The sequence below is a fragment of the Cryptomeria japonica genome, unplaced genomic scaffold, assembly GCF_030272615.1.
Source record: "Cryptomeria japonica unplaced genomic scaffold, Sugi_1.0 HiC_scaffold_91, whole genome shotgun sequence".
NCBI classification, from domain to species: Eukaryota; Viridiplantae; Streptophyta; class Pinopsida; order Cupressales; family Cupressaceae; genus Cryptomeria; species Cryptomeria japonica.
In genome coordinates this window covers 120,622-127,500 of record NW_026728913.1, presented here as the reverse complement: position 1 = coordinate 127,500, position 6,879 = coordinate 120,622, and the positions used below count along the sequence as shown (strand labels likewise).

The following is a 6,879-nucleotide window of genomic DNA, read 5'->3' as shown; positions in this document are numbered from 1 at the left end:
GCGTCCAGTGCGGTTTCTGGTGCGCTCCGAAGTGGGGTTATTGGAGCGCATCAAAGGTGCGCAATGCTGGTGCGAACCCGGGAGCGCTCCGATGTGTGCTCCAAGGTGCGGCGTGCACGAAGTCCGAGCCCGGTTTGCCCCGGGTGCGCACCTCGCGTGCACCTTCGCCGGGGTGAGCACCTTGGTGTGCAGACCTTGGTTGGGTTGCGCGCCCTGGTGCGCACCAAGGAGCGCTCTGAAGTGTGCTCCAAGGTGCGGCGTGCACGAAGTCGGAGCCCGGTTTGCCCCGGGTGTGCACCTCGGGTGCGCACCTCGCGTGCACCTTCGCTGCGGTGGGCACCTTGGCTGGGTTGCGCGCCTTGGTGGGCACCTTGGTGCGCACAACTTGCCTGGGCTGCGCACCAGGAAGGGCTCAAGATGGCACCCGCGTTCCGTTTTTTTCACTATCTTTCAGAACGGAAATTTTAAAATCTCGTTTTTTTTTGCCTTTTCTGGAAATTAGTGAAGGCAGCGCATCAAAGGTGCGCAACGCTGGTGCGAACCTGGGAGCGCTCCGATGTGTGCTCCAAGGTGCGGCGTGCACGAAGTCGGACCCCGGTTTGCCCCGGGTGCGCACCTCGCGTGCACCTTGGTGCGCACACCTTGGCTGGGTTGCGCGCCCTGGTGGGCACCATGGTGCGCACCAAGGAGCGCTCCGAAGTGTGCTCCAAGGTGCGGCGTGCACGAAGTCGGAGCCCGGTTTGCCCCGGGTGCGCACCTCGCGTGCACCTTCGCCGCGGTGGGCACCATGGCGTGCACGAAGTCGGAGCCCGGTTTGCCCCGGGTGCGCACCTCGCGTGCACCTTCGCCGGGGTGGGCACCTTGGTGTGCAGACCTTGGCTGGGTTGCGCGCCCTGGTGGGCACCATGGTGCGCACCAAGGAGCGCTCCGAAGTGTGCTCCAAGGTGCGGCCTGCACGAAGTCGGAGCCCGGTTTGCCCCGGGTGTGCACCTCGGGTGGGCACCTTGGTGCGCATGCCTTGCCTGGGCTGCGCACCAGGGCGGGCTCAAGATGGCACCCGCGTTCCTTTTTTTTCACTATCTTTCAAAACGGAAATTTTAAAATCTCATTTTTTTTTGCCTTTTTCTGGAAATTAGTGAAGGCAGCGCATCAAAGGTGCGCACCTCGCTGCCCACCACGGTGCGCAACGCCGGTGGGCACCCGGGAGTGCTTCGAAGTGTGCTCCAAGGTGCTGCGTGCACGTTGTCGGAGCCCGGTTTGCCCCGGGTGCGCACCTCGCGTGCACCTTCGTCGGGGTGGGCACCTTGGCTGGGTTTGCCCCGGCTGCGCTCCGAAGCGGGGTTATTGGAGCGCCGCCTCTTTTTTTGTCGGAGCGTTTGGTGGGGTTTCTCGCATTGGCTCTTCCGAGGCCCGGTTGCCACCCTGGCGCGCACGAAGTCGGAAGTAGGGTTAATTGCCCGGGTGCGCACCTTTGCCAGGGTGGGCACCTTACCTGGGCTGCGCACCAGGGCGGGCTCAAGATGGCACGCGCGTTCCGTTTTTTTCACTATCTTTCAAAACGGAAATTTTAAAATCTCCTTTTTTTTTTGCCTTTTCTGGAAATTAGTGAAGGCAGCGCATCAAAGGTGCGCACCTCGCTGCCCACCTTGGTGTGCTCTGAGGTGCGCACCCGGGAGCGCTACGAAGTGTGCTCCAAGGTGCGGCGTGCACGTTGTCGGAGCCCGGTTTGCCCCGGGTGCGCACCTCGCCTGCACCTTGGCCGGGGTGGGCACCTTGGCTGGGTTTGCCCAGGGTGCGCTCCGAAGCGGGGTTACTGGAGCGCCCCCTCTTTTTTTGTCAGAGCGTTTGGTGGGGTTTCTCGCATTGGCTCTTCCCAGGCCCGGTTGTTGGGTGCGCTCCCACCCTGGCGCGCGCGAAGTTGGAAGTTGGGTTAATTGCCCGGGCGCGCACCTTCGCCAGGGTGGGCACCTTGGTGCGCACACCTTGGCTGGGCTGCGCACCAGGGCGGGCTCAAGATGGCACCAGCATTCCCTTTTTCTCACTATCTTTCAAAACGGAAATTTTAAAATCTCGTTTTTTTTTTGCCTTTTATGGAAATTAGTGAAGGCATCGCATCAAAGGTGCGCACCTCGCTGCCCACCTTGGTGTGCTCCGAGGTGCCCACCACGGTGCGCAACGCCGGTGCGAACCCGGGAGCGCCCCGATGTGTGCTCCAAGGTGCGGCGTGCACGAAGTCGGACCCCGGTTTGCCCCGGGTGCGCACCTCGCGTGCACCTTGGTGCGCACACCTTGGCTGGGTTGCGCGGCCTGGTGGGCACCATGGTGCGCACCAAGGAGCGCTCCGAAGTGTGCTCCAAGGTGCGGCGTGCACGAAGTCGGAGCCCGGTTTGCCCCGGGTGCGCACCTTCGCCGCGGTGGGCACCATGGCGTGCACGAAGTCGGAGCCCGGTTTGCCCCGGGTGCGCACCTCGCGTGCACCTTCGCCGGGGTGGGCACCTCGGCTGGGTTGCGCGCCCTGGTGCGCACCAAGGAGCGCTCTGAAGTGTGCTCCAAGGTGCGGCGTGCACGAAGTCGGAGCCCGGTTTGCCCCGGGTGTGCACCTCGGGTGCGCACCTCGCGTGCACCTTCGCTGCGGTGGGCACCTTGGCTGGGTTGCGCGCCTTGGTGGGCACCATGCAGTGCACGAAGTCGGAGCCCGGATTGCCCCGGGCGCGCACCTCCGCCAGGGTGGGCACCTTGGTGCGCACAACTTGCCTGGGCTGCGCACCAGGAAGGGCTCAAGATGGCACCCGCGTTCCGTTTTTTTCACTATCTTTCAGAACGGAAATTTTAAAATCTCGTTTTTTTTTGCCTTTTCTTGAAATTAGTGAAGGCAGCGCATCAAAGGTGCGCAACGCTGGTGCGAACCTGGGAGCGCTCCGATGTGTGCTCCAAGGTGCGGCGTGCACGAAGTCGGACCCCGGTTTGCCCCGGGTGCGCACCTCGCGTGCACCTTGGTGCGCACACCTTGGCTGGGTTGCGCGCCCTGGTGGGCACCATGGTGCGCACCAAGGAGCGCTCCGAAGTGTGCTCCAAGGTGCGGCGTGCACGAAGTCGGAGCCCGGTTTGCCCCGGGTGCGCACCTCGCGTGCACCTTCGCCGCGGTGGGCACCATGGCGTGCACGAAGTCGGAGCCCGGTTTGCCCCGGGTGCGCACCTCGCGTGCACCTTCGCCGGGGTGGGCACCTTGGTGTGCAGACCTTGGCTGGGTTGCGCGCCCTGGTGGGCACCATGGTGCGCACCAAGGAGCGCTCCGAAGTGTGCTCCAAGGTGCGGCCTGCACGAAGTCGGAGCCCGGTTTGCCCCGGGTGTGCACCTCGGGTGGGCACCTTGGTGCGCATGCCTTGCCTGGGCTGCGCACCAGGGCGGGCTCAAGATGGCACCCGCGTTCCTTTTTTTTCACTATCTTTCAAAACGGAAATTTTAAAATCTCATTTTTTTTTGCCTTTTTCTGGAAATTAGTGAAGGCAGCGCATCAAAGGTGCGCACCTCGCTGCCCACCACGGTGCGCAACGCCGGTGGGCACCCGGGAGTGCTTCGAAGTGTGCTCCAAGGTGCTGCGTGCACGTTGTCGGAGCCCGGTTTGCCCCGGGTGCGCACCTCGCGTGCACCTTCGTCGGGGTGGGCACCTTGGCTGGGTTTGCCCCGGCTGCGCTCCGAAGCGGGGTTATTGGAGCGCCGCCTCTTTTTTTGTCGGAGCGTTTGGTGGGGTTTCTCGCATTGGCTCTTCCGAGGCCCGGTTGCCACCCTGGCGCGCACGAAGTCGGAAGTAGGGTTAATTGCCCGGGTGCGCACCTTTGCCAGGGTGGGCACCTTACCTGGGCTGCGCACCAGGGCGGGCTCAAGATGGCACGCGCGTTCCGTTTTTTTCACTATCTTTCAAAACGGAAATTTTAAAATCTCCTTTTTTTTTTGCCTTTTCTGGAAATTAGTGAAGGCAGCGCATCAAAGGTGCGCACCTCGCTGCCCACCTTGGTGTGCTCTGAGGTGCGCACCCGGGAGCGCTACGAAGTGTGCTCCAAGGTGCGGCGTGCACGTTGTCGGAGCCCGGTTTGCCCCGGGTGCGCACCTCGCCTGCACCTTGGCCGGGGTGGGCACCTTGGCTGGGTTTGCCCAGGGTGCGCTCCGAAGCGGGGTTACTGGAGCGCCCCCTCTTTTTTTGTCAGAGCGTTTGGTGGGGTTTCTCGCATTGGCTCTTCCCAGGCCCGGTTGTTGGGTGCGCTCCCACCCTGGCGCGCGCGAAGTTGGAAGTTGGATTAATTGCCCGGGCGCGCACCTTCGCCAGGGTGGGCACCTTGGTGCGCACACCTTGGCTGGGCTGCGCACCAGGGCGGGCTCAAGATGGCACCAGCATTCCCTTTTTCTCACTATCTTTCAAAACGGAAATTTTAAAATCTCGTTTTTTTTTTGCCTTTTATGGAAATTAGTGAAGGCATCGCATCAAAGGTGCGCACCTCGCTGCCCACCTTGGTGTGCTCCGAGGTGCCCACCACGGTGCGCAACGCCGGTGCGAACCCGGGAGCGCCCCGATGTGTGCTCCAAGGTGCGGCGTGCACGAAGTCGGACCCCGGTTTGCCCCGGGTGCGCACCTCGCGTGCACCTTGGTGCGCACACCTTGGCTGGGTTGCGCGGCCTGGTGGGCACCATGGTGCGCACCAAGGAGCGCTCCGAAGTGTGCTCCAAGGTGCGGCGTGCACGAAGTCGGAGCCCGGTTTGCCCCGGGTACGCACCTCGCGTGCACCTTCGCCGGGGTGGGCACCTCGGCTGGGTTGCGCGCCCTGGTGCGCACCAAGGAGCGCTCCGAAGTGTGCTCCAAGGTGCGGCGTGCACGAAGTCGGAGCCCGGTTTGCCCCGGGTGCGCACCTTCGCCGCGGTGCGCACCATGGCGTGCACGAAGTCGGAGCCCGGTTTGCCCCGGGTGCGCACCTCGCGTGCACCTTCGGCGGGGTTGCGCGCCCTGGTGGGCACCATGGTGCGCACCAAGGAGCGCTCCGAAGTGTGCTCCAAGGTGCGGCGTGCACGAAGTCGGAGCCCGGTTTGCCCCGGGTGCGCACCTCGCGTGCACCTTCGGCGGGGTTGCGCGCCCTGGTGGGCACCATGGTGCGCACCAAGGAGCGCTCCGAAGTGTGCTCCAAGGTGCGGCGTGCACGAAGTCGGAGCCCGGTTTGCCCCGGGTGCGCACCTCGCGTGCACCTTCGCCGCGGTGGGCACCATGGCGTGCACGAAGTCGGAGCCCGGTTTGCCCCGGGTGCGCACCTCGCGTGCACCTTCGCCGGGGTGGGCACCTCGGCTGGGTTGCGCGCCCTGGTGCGCACCAAGGAGCGCTCCGAAGTGTGCTCCAAGGTGCGGCGTGCACGAAGTCGGAGCCCGGTTTGCCCCGGGTGCGCACCTCGCGTGCACCTTCGCCAGGGTGGGCACCTCGGTGCGCACACCTTCTCAATGTTTTCTTGCCTTTTCTGGAAATTGGTGAAGGCAGCGCATCAAAGGTGCGCACCTCGGTGTGCTCCGAGGTGCGAACCCGAGAGCGCTCCGAGGTGCCCACGAAGTCGAAAGTCGGGTTAATTGCATTGTTTTCCCCGGGTGCGCTCCGAGGTGCGCAACATCGGCGCGCACCAAGGAGGGCTCCGAAGTGTGCTCCAAGGTGCGCACGATGGCGTGCACCTCTGGTGCGCACGATTCGGAGCTCGGTTTGACCGGGGTGCGCACACCTTGGCTGGGTTGCGCACCTTTTGTGCGCTCCAAGGTGCGCACGAAGTCGGAGCTCGGTTTGCCCCGGGTGCGCACCTTCGCCAGGGTGCGCACCTTGATGCGCACGCCTTGGCTGGGCTGCGCACCTTGGTGGGCGCCATGGTGCGCACCTTTCGTGCGCTCCAAGGTGCGCACGAAGTCGGAGCTCGGTTTGCCCCGGGTGCGCACCTTGGTGGGCGCCATGGTGCACTCCGAGGTGCCCAAGATTGGTGCGCACCAAGGAGCGCTCCGAAGTGCGCTCCAAGGTGCGCGCGAAGTCGAAAGTTGGGTTAATTGTCCGGTTTGCCTCGGGTGCGCACCTTGCGTGCACCTTCGCCAGGGTGGGCGCCTTGGTGCGCACACCTTGGCTGGGCTGCGCACACCTTGGCACCCGCGTTTCCTTCATTTTAAATTTTTTTTTTTTACAATCTCTCAAGTGGGAAATTCTATAATCTCAACTTTTTTTGCCTTTTCAGGAAACTTTTGAATGGAGCGCATCATTGGTGCGCTCCGAAGTGTGCTCCAAAGCTCTCTCCAGCTGCGTGCACCTGCCCCGGCCGCGCACCCGGCCCCGCCCAGCTTCGCTCACCTGTCCCGGGCGTCTGGTGCGGAACCTTAGAGTAAGAAACATCACCGTGCACCTTGGCCAACGTGCGCGACTCGACCGAGCGCGCACTGGCCGAGGTGCACACCGATTTCACCTGGGTGCGCGCGCAGCACCTCGGGCGCACCGGGGTGCGCGCACAACGCCCGGGTTGCACCGTGGCCTGTGTGCTCGGGGTGCCTCGGGTGCGCGCTCGGTGTCGCCCCCGCGCGCGCGGTAGTGCGGGCAGCGCACCCCGGCCCGGCCCGGCCCCGACGAGAACGCAAACGGGCAAAAGGTTTATTCAAATAGCATTGCGACGCCCGGCGAAAAACTAAAAAAGGGTGCAACACCGGGACTTCCCGGGAGGTCACCCATCCCAGTACTACTCCGGCCCAAGCGCGCTTAACTGCGGAGTTCTGATGGGATCCGGTGCACTAATGCTGGTATGATCGCACCCGTTATGAGCTTGTCGCAGTGTGTACTTAGCAAACCGCGACCCACGTGCGAATCCACCCCGGCCACCCACC

At 63.8% G+C, this 6,879-nt stretch overlaps 1 non-coding gene across 1 annotated transcript; it reads right to left on the bottom strand.

Annotated features, from left to right (window-relative positions):
* Positions 1-6,690: 6,690 nt before the first annotated feature.
* LOC131864765 (5S ribosomal RNA) lies at positions 6,691-6,809 on the bottom strand. Its single transcript, XR_009363528.1, has one exon. It is a non-coding gene; the product is annotated as a 5S ribosomal RNA (ribosomal RNA).
* Between the last annotated feature and the right edge of the window lie 70 nt (positions 6,810-6,879).